This window comes from Pogona vitticeps, chromosome 2 (genome assembly GCF_051106095.1).
Source record: "Pogona vitticeps strain Pit_001003342236 chromosome 2, PviZW2.1, whole genome shotgun sequence".
NCBI lineage: Eukaryota > Metazoa > Chordata > Lepidosauria > Squamata > Agamidae > Pogona > Pogona vitticeps.
Window position 1 is genome coordinate 223,306,340 of NC_135784.1, and position 24,712 is coordinate 223,331,051.

Sequence of the window (24,712 nt, forward strand, 5' to 3'; positions counted from 1 at the left end):
ATATTTACAGACAGAGAACTCAAACAGCTGCAGACTATATCAAGGTACTGGTAAAGTGGCTGGTTACACCAGTACCTTGGCAGATTGCTGCAGTAAGTCAAAAGTAACACACACAGAGAGAGAGAGAGAGAGAGACTGAGAGACTGACGAAGAGTTCTGGAAGACTTCAAACTTTGCATGTTTTCTGAGATTTTATTGGATCTAATAGAGTATTATCCAGATGTATAATATTTCCTGTAAAATATTACACTCTTACTTGATCTAACGAAGTATTTTCCTCTGGTCCATGGGGTTACAAAGAGTCGGACATGACTAAACGACTAAACAACAATAGTCCTTTAGTTGTTTTATACTTGGTTACTAGTGGAGTCTCGTGATCTTCTATACAAGAGTATAAGATCATTAAAGCCTTTGCTTCTTTAATTTTATATTCATTCTGTGCTGGCTGACTTTCAGGTATATCTTGGTCTATAATATTTAAACAATCCTGTACTTGAAGGGAAACTCTTAATCTTGCATCCTACATTTAAAAATTGTTCTGGTTCAGCTTTGGGATTACTTACACCCAGCTGAAAACATAGAGTGGATGTATTAGCTTCTGTAGTAGTAGTAGGAACTGTAGACATTTTGATACTAATAAATGTTGTCTTCTAATAAGGCAAAAGTTAAATTCTTTTCTCCTCTCCACAGCTTCACTCTCAATTGACTGAAGATTAATTGACTGCGTATAAAAATTGTTGTTACTTTAAAAATGTTTTGCAGTCTCTTATCAAAAATTTACTCCCTTTAGTCAAAGGCAAAAAACCCAATGCATTCCCCAATTTGAAAATGAAAGGAATGTTTTCCAAAAGCATTCGGTTAAACTATCTGAACTTCAAAAAGAAAAAGTAAAAAGTTCAAAACACGCTAACAACTTTCAGTGTCACAAAAGCAGCTTGTCAAAAAACAAAACTATCTGCTGCTACCAAATTTGTTGGAAAAAAGGTTTGACACACTGAGACAAAATATAAGTAATAATCTTTATATAGTTCTCTCTGGAAAAGGGCAGACAGGACATCCTAAGAAAATAATAAATGCACTAAAACTACATTACAAAACATTTGTTGTTGTTTAGTCATTAAGTTGTGTCCAACTCTTCGTGACCCCATGGACCAGAGCACACCAGGCCCTCCTGTCTTCTACTCCCTCCCAGAGTTGGGTCAAATTCATGTTGGTAGCTTCGGTGACACTGTCCAACCATCTCATCCTCTGTCATCCCCTTCTCCTCTTGCCTTCACACTTTCCCAACATCAGGGTCTTTTCCAGGGAGTCTTCTCTTCTCATGAGATAGCCGAAGTATTGGAGCCTCAGATTCAGGATCTGTCCTTCCAGTGAGCACTCAGGGTTGATTTTTTTCAAAATGGATAGGTTTGTTCTCTTTGCAGTCCAGGGGACTCTCAAGAGTCTCCTCCAGCACCACAATTCAAAAGCATCAATTCTTCAGCGGTCAGCCTTCTTTATGGTCCCACTCTCACTTCCATACATCGCTACTGGAAAAACCATAGCTTTGACTATGCGGACATTTGTCGGCAAGGTGATGTCTCTGCTTTTTAAGATGCTATCTAGGTTTGTCATTGCTTTCCTCCCAAGAAGCAGGTGTCTTTTAATTTTGTAGCTGCTGTCCCCATCTGCAGTGATCATGGAGCCCAAGAAAGTAAAATCTGTCACTGCCTCCATATCTTCCCTTTCTGTTTGCCAGGAAGTGACGTGACCAGTGGTCATGATCTTAGTTTTTTTGATGTTGACCTTCAAACCATTTTTGCACTCTCCTCTTTCACCGTTATTAGGAGGTTCTTTAATTCCTTCTCACTTTCTGCTATCAGAGTGGTATCATCTGAATATTGGAGGTTGTTGATATTTCTCCCGGCAATCTTAAATCCGGTTTGGGATTCATCCAGTCCTGCCTTTCGCATGATGTATTCTGCATATAAGTTAAATAAGCAGGGAGACAATATGCAGCCTTGTCGTACTCCTTTACCAATTTTGAACCAATCAGTTGTTCTATACGTATAGGTAAAAGTTCCCCTTGAGATTTAGTCAGTCTTGTCAGACTCTAGGGGGCGGTGCTCATCCCCGTTTCCGAGCCGTAGAGTCAGCATTTGTTCGAAGACAGTTTCCGTTGTCACGTGGCCAGCGGGACTGAGACCTGGAACGCTGTTTACCTTTCCATCGAGCTGGTCCCTATTTATCTACTCGCATTTGCATGCTTTCGAAAAGCTAGGATGGCAAGGAGCTGGGACAAAGCGACAGGAGCTCACTCTGTTGCGTGGATTCGATCTTACAACGGCTGGTCTTCTGACCCTGCAGCACACAAAGGTTTCTGCGGTTTAGCCCGCAGCGCCACCATGTCCCAATTGTTCTATCTCCAGTTCTAACTGTTGCTTCCTCTCCCACATATAGATTTCTCATGAGATAGATAAGGTCGTCAGGCACTCCCATTTCTTTAAGAACTTGCCATAGTTTGCTGTGGTCCACACAGTCAAAGGCTTTTGCATAGTCAATGAAGCAGAAGTAGATGTTTTTCTGGACCTCTCTGGCTTTCTCCATAATTGAGTGCATGTTAGCAATTTGGTCTCTAGTTCCTCTGCCCCTTTGAAATCCAGCTTGTACTTCTGGGAGTTCTTGGTTTGCATATTGCTGACATCTACCTTGTAGGATTTTTAACATAACCTTGCTAGCTTGTGAAACGACTGCAATTGTACGGTAGTTGGAGCATTCTTTGGCACTGCCCTTCTTTGAGATTGGGATGTAGACTGATCTTTTCCAATCCTCTGGCCATTGCTGAATTTTCCAAACTTGCTGGGATATTGAGTGCAGCATCTTAACAGCATCATAGTTTAAGATTCTAATAGTTTAACTGGAAGGCCATCACCTCCATTAGCCTTGCTGCTAGCCATGCTTTCTAAGGCCCATCTGACTTCACTCTCCAGGATGTCTGGCTCAAGGTCAGCAGCCACACTATCTGGGTTGTCCGGGATATCCAGATCTTTCTGGTATAATTTATTTATTTATTTTATTTGTTTATTTATTTAATTTATATGCCGCCCACTCTACCCAAAGGTCTCTGGGCGGCTTACAACAATTAAAATTCAACACAATAAAATATAAAATGATTAAAATACGATTAAAATACAAATTAAAATTTAAATTGCCATCATCAAGACCCACAGTTAATGTTACTTCAATTAAAAGCCTTCTGGAACAGGAAGGTTTTGACCTGGCGCCGAAATATCATCAGTGTCGGCGCCAGGCGAATTTCAGTTGGGAGGGCGTTCCATAGTCTGGGGGCAGCTGCCGAGAAGGCCCTTTGTCTACAAGCCATCCCTCTTACCTCCTTGAGGGATGGCTCTTTCAAAAGGGCCCCCTGGCTAGATCTTAATAGCCGGGTAGGCTCATATGGAAGGAGGCGGTCCTTCAAGTATCCAGGGCCCAAGCCGTGGATGTATTCTTGCCACCTCTTCTTGATGTCTTCTGCTTCTCTTAGGTCCCTGCCATTTTTGTCCTTTATCATGTCCCTGTTTGCACAAAATGGCCCTTTAATATCTCCAATTTTCTTGAACAGATCTCTGGTTTTTCCCTTTCTATAATGGTCCTCTGTTTCTTTGCACTGTTTATTTAAAAAGGTCCTCTTGTCTCTCCTTGCCATTCTTTGGAAGTCAGCATTCAATTTTCTGCAACTTTCCCTGTCTCCCTTGCATTTTGTTTCCCCTCTCTTCTCTCCTATTTGTAAAGCCTAGTTGGACAGCCACTTTGCTTTCTTGCATTTCCTTTTCTTTCGGATGGTTTTTGTTGCTGCCTCCTATACAGTGTTACAGGCCCCCATCCATAGTTCTTCAGGCACTCTGTCCACTCAATCTAGTTCCTTAAATCTGTTCTTCACTTCCACTGTGTATTCATAAGGGATTTGATTTAGATTATACCTGACTAGCCCTATGGTTTTTCCTACTTTCTTCAGTTTAAGCTTGAGTTTTGCTATAAGAAGCTGATGATCAGAGCCACAATCAGCTCCAGGTCTTATTTTTGTTATCTGGATAGAGCTTCTCCATTTTTGGCTGCAAAGAATATAATCAATCTGATTTTGGTACTGCCCATCTGGTGATGTGTAGAGTCACTTCTTGTGTTGTTGGAAAAGAGTGTTTGTGATGACCAACTTGTTCTCTTGACAAAACTCTATTAGCCTTTGCCCTGCTTCATTTTGAACTCCAAGGCCAAACTTATCCGTTGTTCCTTTTTTCTTTTGACTCCCTACTTTAGCATTCCAATCACCTAGAATGAGAAGAACATCTTTCTTTGGTGTCAGTTCTAAAAGGTGTTGTAGGTCTTCATAAAATTGGTCAATTTCAGCCTCTTCAGCATTGGTGGCTGGTACATAAACTTGGATGACTGTGATTTTGAAAGGTCTGCCTTCGATTCGTATTGAAATCCATCTGTCATTTTTGAGATTGTATCCCACTACAGCTTTTCCCACTCTTTTGTTGACTATGAAGGCTATTCCACTTCTTCTCAGGATTCTTGCCCACAACAGTAGATATGATAATTGTCTGAATTGAATTCCCCCATCCCCGTCCATTTTAGTTCACTGAGGCCCAGGATGTCAATGTTTACTCTTGCCATCCCCTGTTTGACTACATCCAACTTACCAAGGTTCATAGATCTTACATTCTGGGTTCCTGTGCATTATTCTTCTTTGCAGCATCGGACTTTCCTTTCACTTCCAGGCGCGTCCGCAGCTGAGCATCCTTTCAGCTGTGGCCCAACCACTTCATTAGCTCTGGAGCTACTTGTACTTGTCCTCCGCTCTTCCTCATTAGCATGTTGGACGTCTTTTGACCTGAGGGTCCCATCTTCCAGCGTCATATCTTTTAGCCTTTTGTTTCTGTTCATGGGGCGTTCTTGGCAAAGATACTGGAGTGGCATTGCCAGTTCCTACTCCAGGTGGATTGCGTTTAGTCAAAACTCTCCACTATGACCTGTCTGTCTTGGGTGTCCCTGCACGGCATAGCCCATAGCTTCTCTGAATTACTCAAGCCCCTTCACCATGACTAGGCAGCAATCCATGAAGGAGCAGCAATCCATGAAGGAGTTAAAAATCATACCAAAACAGTAAAGGGAATTAAAAGCAGCTGCAGCCCGGGCAACGCCCACAAACTCAGGCAAGCACACACAGTCTCTGCCTCACTCTGTCAGTCAACACCATGGAAGGAGGGTGTGAGAGCAAGGGAGAGAGACAAAGCTTTATAGAGCCTAATTGATTATAAATGATAGGTGAGGTCTTTAGGGATAGTAACCCAGTGTGGGTAGAAAGTTACATCTTGCAGTATACCAACAGGAACGAGATGGTATACTTTCCTGTTCTAACTTGATGACGAGCAACAAAATAACATCCCCCGTCTTGCATGAGATGAGCAGGCTAGTTCTGGAGGTGCACTACAGGCCGTGTGGCATTCACAGATCTATCCTCTGGGAAAGAGAAATAGGTTGGAGGCTGGCGCTGTTGCTTCCCCACATTTGCTGACCAAGGCATTTACTTCACTCTGTGTAATTACAGGATTGACCCTTCAAATAATTATGTTGGTCAAGAGGAAGCATCTCTGATATAAGGCCACAGGACATAACGGAGGAGAATTTAAGCTTAAAATGTAATTGAAGATTATCCCATTTTTAAACTAATAAATAGGTTTTGGGGATTTTGAAAGCACTTCCTGGCTTTCTGGAGTGGGGTTTCTTCCATCTTTGAGTTCCAAGAGATTCAGTCAATTTTTCTAATTAAACTGTCATCTCAATAAAATCTTGGCTAGGCACCAGAGTATGAGAATCCCTGGACATTAGTCTTTTTAGAAGATTAGAGTAATTTGAGCTGCATTGTTGGATTGAAAATGTAAGCATACTTCTCAAACTGTAAGACACCATCACCTCCACTACTGTGGTTTTATTGAGACAGCAGTGCTTCAACAGTTAATATTATTGCAAAGATCTTAATTGCACAATCATGTTCAGAAATCCTGATGAGATCAAAGTCCCTTTTTGTGTAGTTTAATGAAGGAACAGTTACAGCTTAATTTTTTTTTTAATTACATGGAAAGGCATTGCTCTTAGATTTAAACCACTTCCTTTCGAAAGAGAGAGGTAATACTGGAGAAGCAGTTTTGAGGTACAGAAAGGAGAAAACTAAATGGTACACTTAGCATGTACTGAGAAGCAGTACTTCCTTCTGTCATGAGATATATTTGTCCGACCTAAATGTTCTCACCTCTGTTTCTTTCATACTAGATGGCTTTGTTTTGTAATTGTTCACTAGAAGATAAACACAGTCTTAGTTTGAACATCTTATTCCAGACCACTTACCTCTGAGCAAATGGTGCTGGGGAAGAGGAAAATGGACTGATCATGAGATGTATGCGTTTTTGTTAATGTCGTTTGCCCCTTAAAGTGATCAAGTTACCTCTTTTTATGTAACAGAGAATATAAACAGAACTATGGGTGGAAAATCATCCGGTGCAATTTACATCTCCTCACAAAGAGAAGCTGCTCTTCTTGAATTTAAAACCATAATTAATAAGGATCTTGGCAAGTCTTTGGGTCTGAGGCCCAAGCCTGAGCCTTTGGTGCCAAGTCCCCAACTCCAAGTCTCAGTCCCTATTAAAAACAAGCTTCCCCCCCCCCAGAAAAAAGGAAGGGTGGGTGAGTTCTAAATTATGAGTTGAGTCATTGAAAAAAAAAAGAAAACCTGAGTTGAGTCCAAGTCACGTTACCAGTGCAATTTAATATTGACTTGACAGTGAGTCCCCATCCCTGGTAATTAAGCTGTTATGAGACAGTTTTGGGGGGATGGAGGACAGGAGAAATAGCAATTGTAAAGAGTTGCACAGAGAAGGAGAGAGAGAGAGAGATTTACAATGCCTTTATTCTCATTCTAAGGATAATTGTCTGAGCCCATACTATTTGTTTACTTAGCAGTAGTCTCTCCTTCACTGATTTAAAAGGCAAGCGGATTTTCCCTCTGCCTTTTGGGTTACTCATATACTTGAGACATGCCCTATAGTTTTTTGCAAGGTTCCCGCTAAACTGGGTGCCAGTGAATGCTTTAGGTTCCGATTGCAATGGAATCTGGCAAGGGGGGGGCTGAGTCTCATGCATGCAAGAGGCACAGTGCAGAAAATTAGAGGGTACGTTGCAATCCAAATTAATCTCAGCAACTATAGCATGTGAAGTGACTGATGACAAACTGTATGAGGTCTTGGTCTCTATGCATGCACATTTAAATTCACATGCATAGACATAAGTGAGAAGAGAAAAGAGCCTATGCAAGCATTAATGATGTGTGTAGATTTAGTATGGGTGGAGGAGGAGGAGGATCATGCTAATTAATCCTGCCCTCTGCCTCCATCTCTATTTGCCTCCCACCTAGATTTTCTTCCCTCCTCCTGAACTGTTATTGCAGAAACTTCAGCTAGATATCTAATAATGTTACATTTTCAGGACTAAGAAAAGAACATACTCACACATGTATTTACTTGTTGGATGAGAATCATAAACTTCAGCATTGGTGCTAGATTTTACAGTATTCCAGAGCTAATACAAAGAAAGGTGGTGTTTTTCCCCCCTGTGCTGAATAGTACCTTTTCCTTGAGCCATAAACATGCCAGCTATTGCATCCTGTAGCTCTGTACAGCAATTATATGTTTCCAGCTCTCTCTCAGATGTGAAAGCCTTTAGGCAATGAATCTTTATACCCACATTGTTTTTGTTAAATATATGGTGTTCAGAAGTCTTGTTAATTATCAGTGAGCTGTTAAAATTTGCCTGGGGACAACCCTTTCCTCTGCAAAGAAACTCTGCTGATGTTGCTGAAACTGTTTACAGGAAAAGAGAGGCTGAGTCTTTTCACAGCTCTTTGATATTTCCTAGGATCTGAGACACAAAGACATAAGTGGACGAAATTGGCAATTATAGGCCCATCGCCAATGTTCTTTCATTAGCAAAGTGGTCAAGAGGGTGGTGGCTGATCAGCTTTAGGCTCACTTGGATGAAACAGATGCCCTGGACCCGTTTCAGTCGGGCTTCAGGCCGCGCCACGATACGGAGACAGCATTGGTCACCCTGTATGATGACCTGTTGAGGGAGGCTGACAGAGGTAAAACATCTCTGTTGGTCCTCCTCGACATCTCAGCGGGCTTTGATATCGTCAACCATGGTATCCTCCTGGGGAGGCTCTCCGCGTTGGGAATTGATGGCCTGGCACTTGCCTGGCTCCGTTCCTTCTTGGGGGACTGTCCCCAAAGAGTACAGCTTGGGGAGAGCGTCTCGGCCCCGTGGAGTCTCAATTGTGGGGTTCCACAGGGGTCGATTATCTCCCCAATGCTGTTTAACATCTATATGAGGCCGCTGGGAGGGGTCATCAGGGGGTGTGGGGCTCCATGTCATCAATATGCCGATGACACCCAGCTCTACATCTCCTTTTCACCAACTGTAGGTGATGCTGTCCTGTCCCTACAGCGCTGCCTGGGGGCCGTACTGAAATAGATGCAGGAAAATGGGCTGAGTCTGTATCCGGACAAGACGGAAGTTCTGAGGGTGGGTGCCCCCGTGGTTGGCAGCTTGGGTGATTCTCTCACATATGGGGGGGGTGACCCTGGCCGCGAAGAGTGGGGTCCGCAGCCTGGGCATACATCTGGACCCGACACTCACCATGGAAACACAGGTGGTGTTGGTAGTCCGCACCGCCTTTTCCCACCTCTGGCGGATCACCCAACTGCGGCCCTATCTCAAGACAGAGGTACTCACTACCTTGGTGCATGCGCTCGTAATCTCAAGATTAGACCACTGTAACACGCTTTACGGGGGGCTGCCTTTGAGGCTGATGCGGAAACTTCAGGTGGTGCAGAATGCAGCGGTCAGACTCCTCACTGGAGTGAGAAAATACCAACGTATTTCTCCAACTCTGGCTGCATTGCATTGGCTGCCCATTCATTTCCGCGTTGACTTCAAAGTCTTAATGCTTACTTACAAGGCCCTAAATGGTTTAGGACCTCAATACTTGGTGGAACGCCTGCTCCCACCAAGGTCTACCTGGATCACCCGTGCGAGTCAGGAAGTGAGGCTGAGGAGCCTGACGCTGAGAGAGGCCCAGAAGGAAAAGACGCGAAACCGGGCCTTCTCAGCGGTGGCTCCTCTGGAACAACCTCCCTTCAGAGATTCGTGTGGCCCCTACGCTGGGAATCTTTAAAACCCAATTAAAAACATGGTTGTACATCCAGGCCTTCCCTCCAGTCAATACTTGATTTCTTTTCTATTCCTTCTTATTTTATTCTCACTCTATTTTATTGTAAGTGTATCAAATGATTATGTAATTGTGGCGATCCCCCTTTGTGCCCTTTATACCTGTGGGCTCTACAAAGGTAAATACGCCCTTTTCGCTGCCACCAGGTATTATCCTAATACCACTTCAGGTCCACACACAGGAGCTGTCACCCCAAAGGGTCATATAATTTTAGGAAGCAAGGGTTTTAAATAAATATTCTTTTATTATTGAACAAAATTATAAGGAGAATCAAGTATAACTGTTTCATATGTTTATGTATATTAAATCAGGTGTTAAAGTATATCAGATCATGTCAATATTTCTCTTGTTATACTTAGGCGTTCATTCCTGCTTGTTCACTATATTTTAACTCTTTCAGTTTCCTTTCTTAACCCTTTTTGCTACTCCTAAGCCCTAGCACTGTCTCAATAACTTCTGGTCCCTAACTCTCTCTATCCCTATCTGGTTCCCACTCCCAACTGTCTCTTCTAGCTGTCCCAACTGTCATTCTGACTCCGCCCCTCTTGCTTTATTCTCTGATTGACATGCAGGAATGATGTCATACTTTGGGTTCCGTTACAGTAACGGTGGGCAAAGCTGAATACTACTTCCATCCCAAAATGTTAATACCATTAAGCACTTAGCAAATTTAACAACAACAACAACAACAACAACAACAACAACAACAACAACAACAACAACAACAACAACAACAACAACAACAACAACAACAACAACGGTAATATATCAAAAGACTGTGGGAAATCTTAAAATCAAAATTAAATGGTGGAAATACCGTCAAAGCCATTAACACATGGGAAGTTCCAGTAATTAGATACCCAGTGGAATAACAGACTGGACCCAAAATGAATTAAAGATTTGGATCAAAAACACAGAAACTAATGAACATGCATCATGCATTATATCCCAAAAGTGATGTGGACAGATTATATTTACCACAAAAAGTTGGAGCTCATGGATTGCCACAAAAACAGCAGGTAGTAAAGGGGGGGGGGAAGCCTAAATGATTATATCAGTACAAGTAGAGAAAAATTACTTAAGGCAATGAAAATGGAGAATATTTTTAAAACAACAGAAACAAAGGCTCAATATAAGAAACAACAATTTGAAAATAAATTAAACAGTTGGAAAAATAAGCCACTGCATGGACAACACCTGAGAAATATTGATGGAAAGCGTAGTAATAATTCAACAGGAGCATGGCTTATGTTGAATGGGGACCATTAAGAAAGAAACCAAAGGGCTGAATTCCGACCTGTTTGGGACCCCCCCAGGGAGTTAAAACCACCCCAAAGAGGTGGTGAAATGGGGGAGAAGCCTGTTGATCATGGGGGGATGGTAGTTACTCACGTTTGATCCAAGAAACTCCCCAATCAACCATCGGGTGGAAACAAGCTCAACATAAAAAAAAAACCCTAAGATCATGGCCACTGGTCCCATCACCTCCTGGCAAATAGAAGGGGAAGATATGGAGGCAGTGACAGATTTTACTTTCTTGGGCTCCACGATAACTGCAGATGGTGACAGCAGCTACAAAATTAAAAGACACCTGCTTCTTGGGAGGAGAGCGATGACAAACCTAGACAGCATCTTAAAAAGCAGAGACATCACCTTGCCGACAAAGGTCCGCATAGTCAAAGCTATGGTTTTGTAGAGATGTATGGAAGTGAGAATTGGACCACAAAGAAGGCTGACTGCTGAAGAATTGATGCTTTTGAATTGTGGTGCTGGAGGAGACTCTTGAGAGTCCCCCGGACTGCAAAGAGATCAAACCTATCCATTTTGAAAGAAATCAACCCTGAGTGCTCACTGGAAGGACAGATCCTGAATCTGAGGCTCCAATACTTCGGCCATCTCATGAGAAGAGAAGACTCCCTGGAAAAGACCCTGATGTTGGGAAAGTGTGAAGGCAAGTGGAGAAGGAGACGACAGAGGACGAGATGGATGGGCAGTGTCATTGAAGCTGCCAACATGAATTAGACCCAACTCTGGAAGGCAGTGGAAGACAGGAGGGCCTGGCTTGCTCTGGTCCATGGGGTCATGAAGAGTCGGACTCAACTTAATGACTAAACAACAAATTTAGCATGCATGGCAAAACATTACATAGCAGAAGAATGTTGCCTGTGATTATTTTGTAGGCTACCTGCAAATAAGTCTATGTTCAATACCACAGAGGTATCATATTATCATTTACACAAGATTACGTATATCTTTATATTCTATGCCAAATACAGTGGTGCCTCACTTAACAAGCGCCTCGGTTAACAACGAATCTGCATAGCGACGGTTTTTTTGCGATCACAAAAACGATCGCATTGCGATGTTTTTAATGGTAAAACATTGCTTTGCGATTATCAGTAAGCTGTTTCACTTACTGATTTTCGCATAGCGATGTTTTAAAAACAGCTGATCAGTGGTTCCAAAATGGCCGCCCGCTGTGTTTTCGCGCCCATTCCTTGCATACCGGGCAGCGAAAATGATGGCCTTATGGAGGATTTTCGCATAACGGTGAGTTTTAAGCCCATAGGAACACATTAAACGGGGTTTAATGCATTCCTATGGGCTTTTTCTTTTCGCATAGTGACGAATCCAGATAGCGACGATTTTTCTGGAATGGATTATTGTCGCTATGCGGGGCACCACTGTAATTCAGAATTCATTTATTGAATTAAAGCCTCTGATAACATAAAACCAACAGTGTGCCTATATATTTGAGACATGCCCTGTAGTCTGTTGCAATAAAAGTAAATATTTGGTCTGGCTTTCGAATTTGAATTTAAACTCCTCATATCAAGTGGACAAACAACAGCTTAATCTAATTCTTCAATGGAACCATGTTTTTAGGTGTAAGAGTCTTTCTCAGCACTTTTCATGATATTTTGCAGGGATAGAAAGCTTTTGGTCCTCCAGGCATTGTGGACTAAACTCCCTACAATTCTTTACTATTTCTTAACCCAGAGCTTCAAAAATATATTTTTGAAAACAAGTTGTTCTTGTTATTCACTGCCCTGTGTAGAAAAGCAATCTTCTGTCGATTCTCATTACAATCTTTAAAAACTGAATTGTTTCACAACTCATTGTACTACTCCTTACTTCTTGTAACTTCCTATTTTAAAACTTTTGTTTAGCAAGATAATGAGACAAATCATGAAAAATGGTATAATCATATTGCAGAATACCACATACCACAAGTGGAATTGCTCAAGTGGTTTTCACCATTTTCTGTCCCTCGCATACCCAAGCATGCAACAGATAGTGCAGCTAAGTGCACAAGCCATGTACACCCAAGCCTGCACACACACACACACACACACACACACACACACACACACACACACACACACACACACACACACACACACACACACACACACACACACACACACAGAGATTTCTAAGAATGCTCTCCAGCTCTGATTATGTTTCCTCCACATTCTGTATAATCTACCCTCAATAATGTCAAGACCATCAGACGCTGTAGACGTTCAAATTGTATCTGGGTAGTAGTAGTAGTAGTAGTAGTAGTATCAATGGATCTGACTTCATTCAGTAGCCAAAGCCCATGATTTAGTACTTGCCAACAAAAGCACTGCAGTGAGCTGATGCCAGTTAAGACGTCAGAGCTTTTATAGAGCAGTACAACAGTGGAACCAGTTACCTCGGGAGTTGGTGAGTGCTCCAACATTGGAGGCATTAAAGAAAAACTGAGATAATCACCTGACAGGTATGCTTTGATTGTATTCCTGCATTGAGCAAAGGGTTGGACTTGATGGCCTTGTAGGCCTCTTCCAACTTTTCTATGTTTCTGTGATTTTTGCTGTGTGGCAAGTCAGGTGACTGGTGTATGATAAGAAATACAATTGCTGTTTTCTTAATCAATGGCAGTTCGATACTGAGATGTATACAGTTGGATTTCCAATGCTGTGTAAAGTAATAGGATTTACTTGTTGTTATAATATTGCATTTCCTATTTTTCAGCATTGCTGGTGTATGTGGTGGACCAAAGGGTTCAAGTCTAAAATTTATGGGTCAAGTCCTAAAAATTTGCAGGTGAGGAAAATCATGGATCTTTGAATTTCAGGAAATAAGTTAGCAGCTATTGACAATTGTTTTAAACTATTAACTAAAGTAGTGGCAATGTGTTGCTGCTGCATGACTTTTGTAAGAAGATTTTGGTCATCACTATGATGTATTAGAGAGAGAGAGACAGGCAGAAGAAGACAACAAAAATATTAAGAAAGAAAACAACAGTTAACCACAAAGACAAGAAGTATAAGAAACTCAGTTATATGTAGAAAATGCTGTGTATGTTTTTGAGAGTTAAATGGGAATGGGAATAATTAATTGTAATGGGGAGGGGGATCTTGAAATCTGTTGTTCCAAAATGTTACTTTCAGTTTTATGCTGAGGAGATGATGAATCTGTTGATTGCCATCAGATAGCAGACTGTTAACACTACAGTATCAAGAGTCCCCCCCAGATAGTAAGAACATGCCCTGTCTGTCTTCCTGCGGGAAATACACTCTTGTTGAAAATTCAGTTCAGGTCACGGTTACATGCCTTCCTTTCTTCAGAAAACAAAGTAGTTGTGGGACATGAATTAAGAGGTCAATTGTTTTGTCACTGAAGCTGAAAATAACTTCCCTGAGGCAAGGTATCTGAAACTGAGCCTTTAAATGTTTTTGACTCTCCAGAGCATAGAAGACCTTTGAAAGGAGAACTTTTGATGCTTATCAAAAAAGAGCCGTCAATTGCATGTTGATTTATTGTATCAGTTGGTGTTCCCTCTTTCCCAAATTGTACTGTTTTTTCTGAACAGAAAAGATAGGTATCTCCATGACCCATATCTGCTAAATAAACAAAGCTGAAAACCTTTCAACCTAACCATATTAAGACAAGAGTGCCAGGAATCTTGCTCTTTCCCCCACCTACTCCCTTGGCACATCAATTCAGATTTACTGAATTGTGATGTGAAGTAAACACAATCTAATAAGTGTTTCAAACATCAAAATGATTTCAAATTCCAGTTGTGCCAATTTGATAATTCTTCAGGGTTAATTCTCCATCCAACTCAGCATCAAGAGCCACTATATCTTGGGGGCAGAGTGTGTGAGGAAATTAAATGTGGTTTTAACAACAACAACAACAACAAACAAACAAACAAACAAACAAACAAACAAACAAACAAACTAGTACATAAACTTCCTTTAATTGCGCAAGTCGTTCAGTCAAGAACATACAAAGCAAACTGGCTTCAAGTCCCCTTCAGTAGATCACCCCTTATTTGTTAGTCAATCATTAACTCAAGGGATTCTGATGAGAAAGAATAAAATGTTTCTATTTACTTACAATTCTTCAGAGATAAAAACAAACATCATACTGTGTGAAAATGTTAACTCTTTACATCACTGAGCTCAACTAGTTAACTAGCTTCATTACTGATGAATTGACTGGTTACATTGCTGACAGAACACTTCACTCTATTTACTTCCTACAGACTCCATTACTAACGCTTACAGAACCCTGACTAACTGTAAAAAGGCAGGAAAAGGATCTGAGATAGAGAAGGAACTATTGGCTGATACTGGATTGATGAACATTAAACTCCAGTCCAGAAAAGTCCGTCCCAGCAAAAACCTCTCGATAGGCATCATATGTAGGTTGCCATACTTTTATTTAGAGCACCTTATTGGGGGATTCAGAGAGCTGTAACTCTGTGTATTCACATATTTTTGCCTTCTTGTCTGCTTTTGAACAAATCACTTTTGGAAACTATGGCTGAAATTTGGTTCACCAACCATGGAATATTTGGAAATTAAATACTGCCCCACTCTGATCCCACTTCCCTCAGTGGAGCTCCCCTCAGACAAAGGGGATTCAACGGGTGCCTTGGGACCTTGGCAGTGGGGAACCAGAAATGTTTCATTTCTGAAAAACTGCTGCAGCCGATGATGTAATCAGCTTTCCACAGTGTAGCTCCACAAACAGGATTTCGGCATTGCTATGCTTCTAATTTCTTCTTAAATAATTGATGGGGGGGTGTGTGTTAAAATATTCTATTGTCATTTTGGTTAATATTACTGAGACCCACTTTGGGTTCCATCTTTGGGAGAAAGGCAGAATATAAATCTAAATTAATTAATTAACAAAGAGCAAAAAATATATACATTTCCATGTGACACACCAGCTTTCTGAACCTCCTAATATTTATCAAACCTGGCCAGATGAATTACTATTGTTACTCCTTCACAGTGTAATGCTTTCTAGCAAATATGCTGAATCTGATGGCATATAAATGTTTATCGTTAAACAGATACAAGCCGGACTTGAAGCATTCTCCTGCCCACAACATGGCGGACAGTTGATACTGTGTGCTGGTCCGATCTCTTTGTGGGCTGGTATTTGTTTTCTTTTGTTTATTTATATTTAATTATTTTTCGTCTCACTTGATCCTGATTTCAACCAGTGTTATGTAATTGGAGAACTCCTCTCCACCATCCTAATGGGATGGCTTTTAGCATTAAAAAAGTGTGAGCTAGTCCATGCTCCGTATTTGCTAAGGACAAAGCGAGCCAAAGCCAGTATTTCAGCAAGTGACAGTGATGGCTGTCAGAGGGATGACACATCTCAGGGGGTGAGTGAAAGCCTCGGGCTGGGTGTTCTTCTCAGGAGATCACGGGAGGCTCTGAGTGGTTCCCCACCACCTGACAACGTTACCGTTGCTAACATCTAGAAAATCATGGGAACCGAATGACTGACTCATTCATGATGGACAGACTAATTCCATCAGGACCTGGCCAATTTGATTCCCGAACAGCAAGTATATTCAGGGTCTTGCCGGAGCACCAGATCAACATCTCATTGGAATTTCCATCTTAAACTTTGGACTAGGCTCCCACGACAGGGGCAATATGTGCTTGTTGGTCCTCCCTGACCTTTCAGCAGCCTTTGATATCATTGACCAGTCAATGTGTCTTTTAACAAAACCTGGAGAGAAGACACCTGTCCTTGGAATGTCTTGAGACAAATCCTGTTTATTTCCAAAAGGCATTATAAGGAGTCATACTATAAGCTTTACACATTTGCTCTTCCATTAGATTCCAACTCTGGCATAGAGGCCTCTAATCCAAAATAAATATCTGTACTACTTACCTGTTTTCAGACTTGAATCGGAGAGCTGAAGGCCTCTGCAATGCAGAGATCTGACAGTGACCATGAAGTTTAGGTCAGCAAGATGAAGGGTCAGCTTGAACATGCTGAGTATTGTGCAGCCACTATTTTAAATTACACCACATGAGCGGGTTGCCTGGTGGCACCTCATAGATTCCCATCTGTATTTCAGTATTTGCTGCTGAGCCAATACATGAGGTATAATTACCTTATTAACTACAAGTGATAGACAATGGGAAGGTGAAGTGAGATAGTGAAAGGATGGGGGGGGGACAACCTACCCTTTGGAGGCTGTAGGGAGGGAGAGGGGTAGCTCCAGCGCAGCCAAGAAGCAGGAAGAAAAAGGGAAGCCCTGGAGTTTGCTGCCAAAAATCATGGCTTAGTGTAAACATGTGAAGGCCTCTTTAGAATGTCCTTATCGTGGAGAGCCCTGGAGCTTTCGTGCTCTGCAAGTTTTCAAGCCAGCAGCTGTCTAGCAGCCAGCCAGTGCAGAAAGACTCTCTAATGTGGATGTTTAATACAAAGAAAAATACAAGCAAGCTGACCAGAAAGACTGGAATTTCAGCTCCCCCTCCCCAATCGCCCTACCTCCTTATATTCTCCCTCCCCCTCTCTTCGAGCAAGTCCTTCACAGATTGTTGGGTCAGTGACTCTCATTATTCTTCACAAGCCAGCGTCTTCTTCCGCTGGAGCTCCTGAATGGACACACTCACCTGTAAGTACTATTCTCTGTTCATGGTGCAGAATTTATGTCTACAGTGCTTCGATGCTAGTGGGGTGGTAGATAAATCAAACTAAAAAAATTAATAAATTAGGCTGTCCAAAACTATGCTTGTTCTAGATTGGTAGAGGTTTACCTAAACTTTGTTTTCTGAGAGGCTGTTAGGACAAGGGATAGATCATTGTAAGAGGGGACTGTGGAAGTTCTGACAGTGGGATGAACAGTACAGTGATTTCAATGTTTAATCAGAAGTAACGGTATGGCTAGTGAATAGTGAATAGAGTTTTACTCCCTTATATGAATTCTCTTGGTTTACTGGTTTATGAATTTAAGGCAAGATCAGCTCCAGACTCGTCTGCTTTCAGCAATCCATGCAGCAAGATCTTCTGCCCTCTCACTCTCTCAGAGGTTTTACTTTGTTCTTAACCTCCAAACCCAGAGATCTCTTCCTGCCATACAAACACACAAGTGACACACAGATATGCATTTTGGCACACACACACACACACACACACACACAAAACAGAAACCCTGAGCAGTTTCTTTTCTGGTAATCATTTTGTTGAGCACTACTATATACGCTGCACATTTTATTTTCAAAGATGGCCAAAATTGCTTAGCAGCCTCTAAGAGCACCACAATATATTGTCTACCACCCATTTACTTGATTAAGTAACTTCATGTCCCAAGGGCAGGGTAAAAAATGATAACATTAGTTAAAAGTGATTTTTTGCAACAAGAGTGATGATAATGGTGGTGATGAAAGAGATTATTTTTCTCTTTTCCTTTTAAAATTTCCAGCCAGTTGTGGATGTAGACTTCAATCTGAAAACCACAACAACACTTAGTTGAGAGTAAGCCCATCAGCACTTTGGAATAAACAAGACAAGGAATACATGCCACTTTTCCTCAGCTCTGCACAGCATTGCTGTCTCATCAGCTGCAAATAACTTTATAATCTTTGGAAACAACGACTCATTCATGTAAAGTGTGTATTTGCTACATATATCTTTTACCATGCTTCAAAAGAAAGTGCAGGAGAAACCTTTTTTAAAATAACATTTCCATTTTGAGAAAGGAAAAAAGGTAGAACACAGAATTATGTTTTATTTACTTATTGCACGGAGCAGCAGACCTTAAGAATCTAGCGATGAGATTTTTGACTTGCAGAGGCCATCTGGGGGTGAGACAAGGAAGGCACCCCTTAATGTATTATTTGCCTCTGAAGTGTTAACTGCTGGGTATACAACTCCATTTTACTGTTTTCTGCATTCAGAGAGAATGAACAGTTGTGATGTAATTTGTTAAGGATAACTCTTTTTTCTTTTTTCTTTTAAAAAGAGAGTAAACTGTATGGAAATATTCTGCTTTAGTTCAAGTATCTGAATGTTGTTATGTGTCTTAAGTAAGGAAAGGAATTACAAACTTATTTATAAAATTGTGGCTTCATTCTTCCATATGAGTTTTTACTAGGAATATAAATCTTCATTTCTCCTGTCCTTGAATGTGAGGAGGAGAAATAACTTCTTTCCCCTCCACAGTCTGTGAGATGCTTCCTGGTGCTCTTAAGGCCAGCTACATTACAGTGGACCCTCGACTTACAGACAGCTCGACTTAAAGACTTTTCAAGTTACAGACTTCTCTGGCCGCAAAATTTGAGTTCAACTTGCAGCCGGAGAATCGACCTACAGACCAGAAAAAAAAACCAAAATGGAACAAAAATGGCTGCTTACGGATTAATCGGTTTTCAATGCATTGTAGGTCAATGGAGATTCGACCTACAGACTTTTCGACCTGCAGCCACCGTTCCAATACGGATTAATTCCGCAAGTAGAGGGTCCACTGTATCAAGAATATATATATATATTTGTGTCAATTCCACAAGGTCTGTAAATGTTGTAATTTGTGCACCTTGCACATCTGCAACAGCTGATACTTTCTTGCACGAATTTTTAGAAACATCCAATGGGTTGTTTGCATCTTTTTAAAGCAATCAGCCAACTCTCTCTGCATGTGTATGTGTGTGTGTGTGTGATTTGCTTCTCAAAGGAAAAGGACTGAGTTTTGTACAAGCTGCATTTAACACAAATGGAAGAAACCTGAAAAGAGGGGAAAGATTCTTTATCTCACTCTTGCATGGGGAAAAAGTAGTCTTGTAAGTCTTGAAAATTCCTCCTTTAGGAGTTTTGTCATGCCATGACAGCCTAATTTGAGGGAAGGATTTAATTAGTGTTCTTCACACCTCTGCTTTCTCCAGATACTTGATCAGCAACCCTCCAAAGTCATCTGCTTCCCCAGTAACCCATAATCTTTTGTAACTCATAATCTTTAATACATAATCTGTCACACTGGAATGGAAGAGGCACTTAATCTCATTACTCTAGTCACAGTTCTAGGTTATACTGTATTAGAAGCAGAACTCAGTTTTCTTTGCTCAGCAGTGCTGAGTTATGTTTGATATAGAACTACGACTAAATCAATGGTATTATTGCCCCACAAGAGTGTGTTATTGCTGCATGAGAGTGCAACAATGAACTTGTGCTGGTAAAGCAATCAACATTCTATAAAGCAGTGATTCCCAACTTTGGGTCCCCAGATGTTCTTGGATTAAAACTCCTAGATGCCATCACCACTAGCTGTACTGGCCAGGATTTCTGGGAGTTGTAGTCCAACAACACCTGGGGACCCAAGGCTGAGAACCACTTCTATAAGGCAATTCTTAAAATGTGGATAGCCCAACCAAAATTTTATAAAACTTAAACTGGACTTCAGATCAGAAAGTAATGGAGTGATAGTCCTCCAGAAATAAGGATTGCCATGTATGTTCAGTAAACATTCAGGATTTCTAATAGTCTCCTCTTGTAAAATTTCAAAAGGAAAATCAGCTCAACATCTGAGGCAATCTGAACTTTTGATCCTGTCAATCAGAATGCAATTAGCTGGCTCATAGCTATTTTTTAAACTCCTTCCTGGCCAAACAGGTTTATCAGATGTGCTTGCAAGGGGATTCTGTGTCTGGTTATAAAAATGGAGACACAAAATTATATTAATTTAAAAAAATACAGATGTTTAAAATATTTTTTAAAAAAATATTTAAAAGAAGAACATAGAACACATATTCAGAAGCCCACTCATTTAAACTGCAAAATCACTGGGGCTTTTTTTTTGTTTTGCTTTGTGGCTGGGAATACCAGGTTTCCCCAAAAATAATTATTTTATTATATTAATTTTTTTTCCTCCAAAAAACACAATAGGGCTTACATTCAGGGGATGTTGTATTTTTTTCATGTACAACAATCTACATTTATTCAAATACAATCATGTCATCTTCTGGTTGCTATACAATGCTGCACAATGGTGGAGGGCGGGGTTTCACTTAACTAGGGCTTATTTTGGGGGTAGGGCTTACATTATGAGCATCCTGAAAAAAAATCATACTAGGGCTTATTTTCAAGTTAGGTCTCATTTTGGGGGAAACGGGGTAGTCTTACTTGATCTTAGCAAAGCTTTGGTGCCTATATCATAGTCTTCTGTCTCCATTTCACCTATCATGTCTCTATACAATTGCTTGGTTTAAAAAACCTCCAAAGATATTATGTGCCATTAAGTAACTTTTGATGTGTGGTGCCTATATGAATTAGTTATCTTTCAGATGTCCTATCGTTAACAGCTGTCCTCTCCTCCCTACTTGCCCCCCCCCTTCATTCCTAACAATATTGTCTTTTCAGTGAGTTCCGCTCAGGACTTGCAAACTAGCCGCTGTTCCTGTCTTGAGTCAATACATTTCATGCTAGCTCTTCCGCTTTTCCTACTGCCTCCTCTTTCCCCCCAGCAATCTTATCTTTTCCAGTCAGTTCTGTATTTTCTATATGTGTAAAGTAGTGTGGCCTCAATTTACTTATTTTTGCTTTAGTGGGAGTTCAGACTTGATTTGATTGAGCACCCACTTATTTGCTTTTCTGCTGGTCTGTGGTGTCTTCAAGGCTTACCTCCAACATCACATTTAAAATGAGTTGATTTTCTCCCTGTCTTTATTCACTGTTCACAGTATGAATCACTTTTACATAGTATGGATGATTTTAACCTTGGTTTCAAGTGACAATTTTTGATAACTCCCCCCCCCCTTTTCTTCCAAAAAATGAGAGGACATCTTTTGAAAAACATGCACACAACATGTTTGTAGCGCAAAGGTTTGCAATTTGGAAGATAGCTTTCCAGTCTACATTCTGTGGAGCAGGCATGCCAAAGAAGTCCAAAACAGCCCTTCAAAACATTTTGTCGCAGAGGGACTGCAGCCACATCCCTGTTGTACTGGCTTCTGTTCTCTTCCAGCAACCATAGTACAGATTGTATATTCATCTTCTGGGATCCTCTAGCACTGGTTAATTCTGCATGAGGGAAGTTTCTGTTGAAATTTGGCTTATGTGGTGCATGTATGCTTAAACCTCTATTTAAAAAGCCCAGGCAACTCAATTCTTCAAAAAACCTGTTTCGTGAATGTAGGATATTGTTTTTCTGTATCCATGACTGAAAACACCAGGAAATAGGAGGATACTCCTGCACATTGTGCCAACATTACCAGCAGGAAAAGGGATGGCAATCTTTACATACCAACGGGCAGCTTGAATGTTGATGGCCTTCCTCTCAGCAGTTGAGATGGCCTACAGCAGGAGTTCCGAACCCCCGGTCTGCGGCTCAGTGCCAGTCTGTGGCCTTGGTAGGACCGGGCCGTGGAGACAGATCTCCCCCCCCCCCCACATGCACTCCCCGCATGCACACACGGCTCGCTGACCCGCATTGCATGGGTGCCTCTCCCACCCAAGTGTGCGCGCAAGCACACCCTGCCCACCTGTGAGTGTGGGGGACCCCAACCCCCTTGTGAATGGACCTCACCCCCCCAACCGGCCCGGGGTTCAGAAAAGGTTTGGGACCACTGGTCTACAGGGTACAGGTAATGCAAAAAACCTGTCTTCACTGCAATATTGGCTGGGGATATGCTCAGCTTGTTAATGGATATGATCCAGCATGATTAATGAAGCTGTCATAAGAATGATAGCTTGACCAATTACTTCTTACACTGGTTTAAAGATGGCACATCCACCAAAATGACATATTAAAATAATGCTCATAGTAGGAAGGGATAACAATTTGCTGGCAGGAAATGACTTCCCCTGCAGTAGGAGGACCATGCTTTGAAAATGTGTGGCTCCTTCCTCCCCCCTCCCAATATCTAGCAGCCTTTTATTGTATTGGACTTAACGCTTCTAAACAGAAAAGTGATGGCAGGAATGTCTTCACAACTGGCAACATGAACCTTAGCAAAGCATCCTCTGGCCTATTGTTTGGCCAAGTAAAAAACTGGAATAAGCAACATTCAAGAAACTTTTAAAACTTCCTAATGAAACAGCTTAATTGGACTGCCATTGCTGTTGCCAGTCTCCCCGGCAGCTTTTTGAAAGGCTTCTAAAAGTTGGTTGTGAAGGAAAACTGTGGCTGTGTTTCCACTGATTATCAGATACACTTTGCCTGCCTGAGTACCTGATGTTTACACACAGACAACACCACACATTCAGTGTTCTTTCTTACAGCTTGCCATGTTTGAAGAGCAAACACTGCATACCATGCAAAAGAATAATAAATAAGCTTCTTTTTCTTTTCTTTTCTTTTTTCGGAAAAAGTTCATGTGCACCCTTTAAGAAAGGGCTTTTCAGTAGGGAACAGCACTGGTTGTTCCTAACGGGAGCAGAGTTGAGACTCATCCCTGTAGTATTCAAAGAATGTCTGTGTGAGTTACAAACAGAACCAGGAAAGTTACTTTTCAAAGATAAGCAATTATAGTTACAAGGTCTAGAAGAAAGCTGCCATTATAATTACATTGTTAAACTTTACTTTCTAATTTCCCAAAAGTAACTAAATGAGTAACTTGATTTTTTTTTAAAAATCTGAATACAGAAGCATGAGACATGGCATGAGCCAGCTCTTGCGCTATACAATATTCCTCCTCCACTGTTTAATGATGTCATGCACACAAATCAAAAGTTATAAAATAATTTTTAAAAATATTACCAAATTCTTATTTTGGCCATACCTTTCTTAGAACAACCATTTTTATTTTCTTGCTCTCTTTTCTTTTCGCTTGCTCACATGAATGTCTTTTCTTCTTCCTTGTTTTCTAGCATGAAAAAACACATGCCATACCTCCTGTGCCAAACTGGTTGATTTTTTTCTAGTGTTATGGGGAAGAATTATATAAGAGAAGCCCCCATTACACTGAAAAAAATATATATACATCCAGTTTAGCATAGGAAGTTTGGGGTGTGTTTTCTCATGCTAGAAGAGAGTTTGGGCAGTTCCCTGTTGTTCAAGCTGGGACTAAATAAAATGTTAGGTGGTTTTTTTTTTCTTAAAAGGGAGAATTTGTTTTAACTTCACATGAAACATTAGTGTGGGATCAAAGTATGTTGATTTATTTACTGTTATATAACAAAAGCTGCCCTCCAGGCTCTACTGCCACCGTGGTCTACTGAGTGGGTGGTACGATGGGATTCGCAGAAGGCAGTTGACTGATCTAGTTCCCACAGACCAAAACCACAAAGATGACTGGATTTTAGTGGTGGCTTTATCTTTTTTCCATCCTCGGCTTTAATATATTATCACTGCCTCCCTGTCATGATAGTTTGTAAATCTTCGCATACCAAGCTGGAGGAAAGATCCCCTGGTCAGCATGTTTATTTAAAATATTCTTACCCCACCTTTCTTTAAAAAAGGACCCAAGGCAGCTTATATCATTAAAAGGAAACAATATTAAAAGTTAAAAACAGTAAGTTATTGGAATATTAAAAAGTGTATTATAAATATTAGATAAAAGCATTATTAAAAACAGATTTAAAAGCAACAACCACAAACCATCCTATCAAAAGGGAAACCCGTCTCAGAGAGCCAGTCACTAAAGGGACAGCCCTACCTAAAGAGGAAGGACAGCAACAAGCATTGCCCTCAGGTGGGGGTGGATTCCCTAAGGCTTGTTCATCCCTGGATGCCGGCCACTGAGGTAGTGGCACGCATAACTGCTGAAGCCACGCTGTTTTGAGAATGTGCTCAGGTTGTTGTTGCTACTAACAAAAGGTTTCTCAGTATTTTTAAATTTAAATATTCCATATTCTAGCCTATTGGGTGTGTGTGTGTGTCTCATGGCTGAACTAAGAGACACCCTCGCCATCCCAGCCTCTCTTTGGTTATTGCCAGATGTAGAACTCCACTCATTTCCTACCACAGACTAGAAAGTTTTAAATTCTCTTTTAATATTTGTATACTTACTGCTTTTAGCTTTGAAATCATATCTTTTTAATAATGCAATGTATTTTAAATAAATAAAGTTGGGCAACACCAACTTTTGACCCCAATCTGGTGTCTTCTTGGACATCAGTTCCTGTCAATCAGCAAGCATAGTTAACAATGGG

At 41.0% G+C, this 24,712-nt stretch overlaps 1 protein-coding gene and 1 long non-coding RNA gene across 10 annotated transcripts in view; one reads left to right on the forward strand and one right to left on the reverse strand.

Moving 5' to 3' along the window:
- Nucleotides 1–16,605, reverse strand: part of LOC144586572 (uncharacterized) — an 85,273-nt gene extending 68,668 nt beyond the window's left edge. Inside the window, exon 1 of the long non-coding RNA XR_013541465.1 lies at nucleotides 16,514–16,605. This is a non-coding gene — a long non-coding RNA (uncharacterized LOC144586572). The remainder of the gene's footprint in view (nucleotides 1–16,513) is intronic.
- A 233-nt stretch (nucleotides 16,606–16,838) lies between these two features.
- FREM1 (FRAS1 related extracellular matrix 1) overlaps nucleotides 16,839–24,712 on the forward strand; it is a 113,450-nt gene continuing 105,576 nt past the window's right edge. For all 9 annotated transcript variants that reach the window (XR_013541460.1, XR_013541461.1, XR_013541462.1 and 6 more), the window contains exon 1: nucleotides 16,839–17,246. The gene's annotated coding sequence lies outside the window, so the exon portion shown is untranslated. The remainder of the gene's footprint in view (nucleotides 17,247–24,712) is intronic.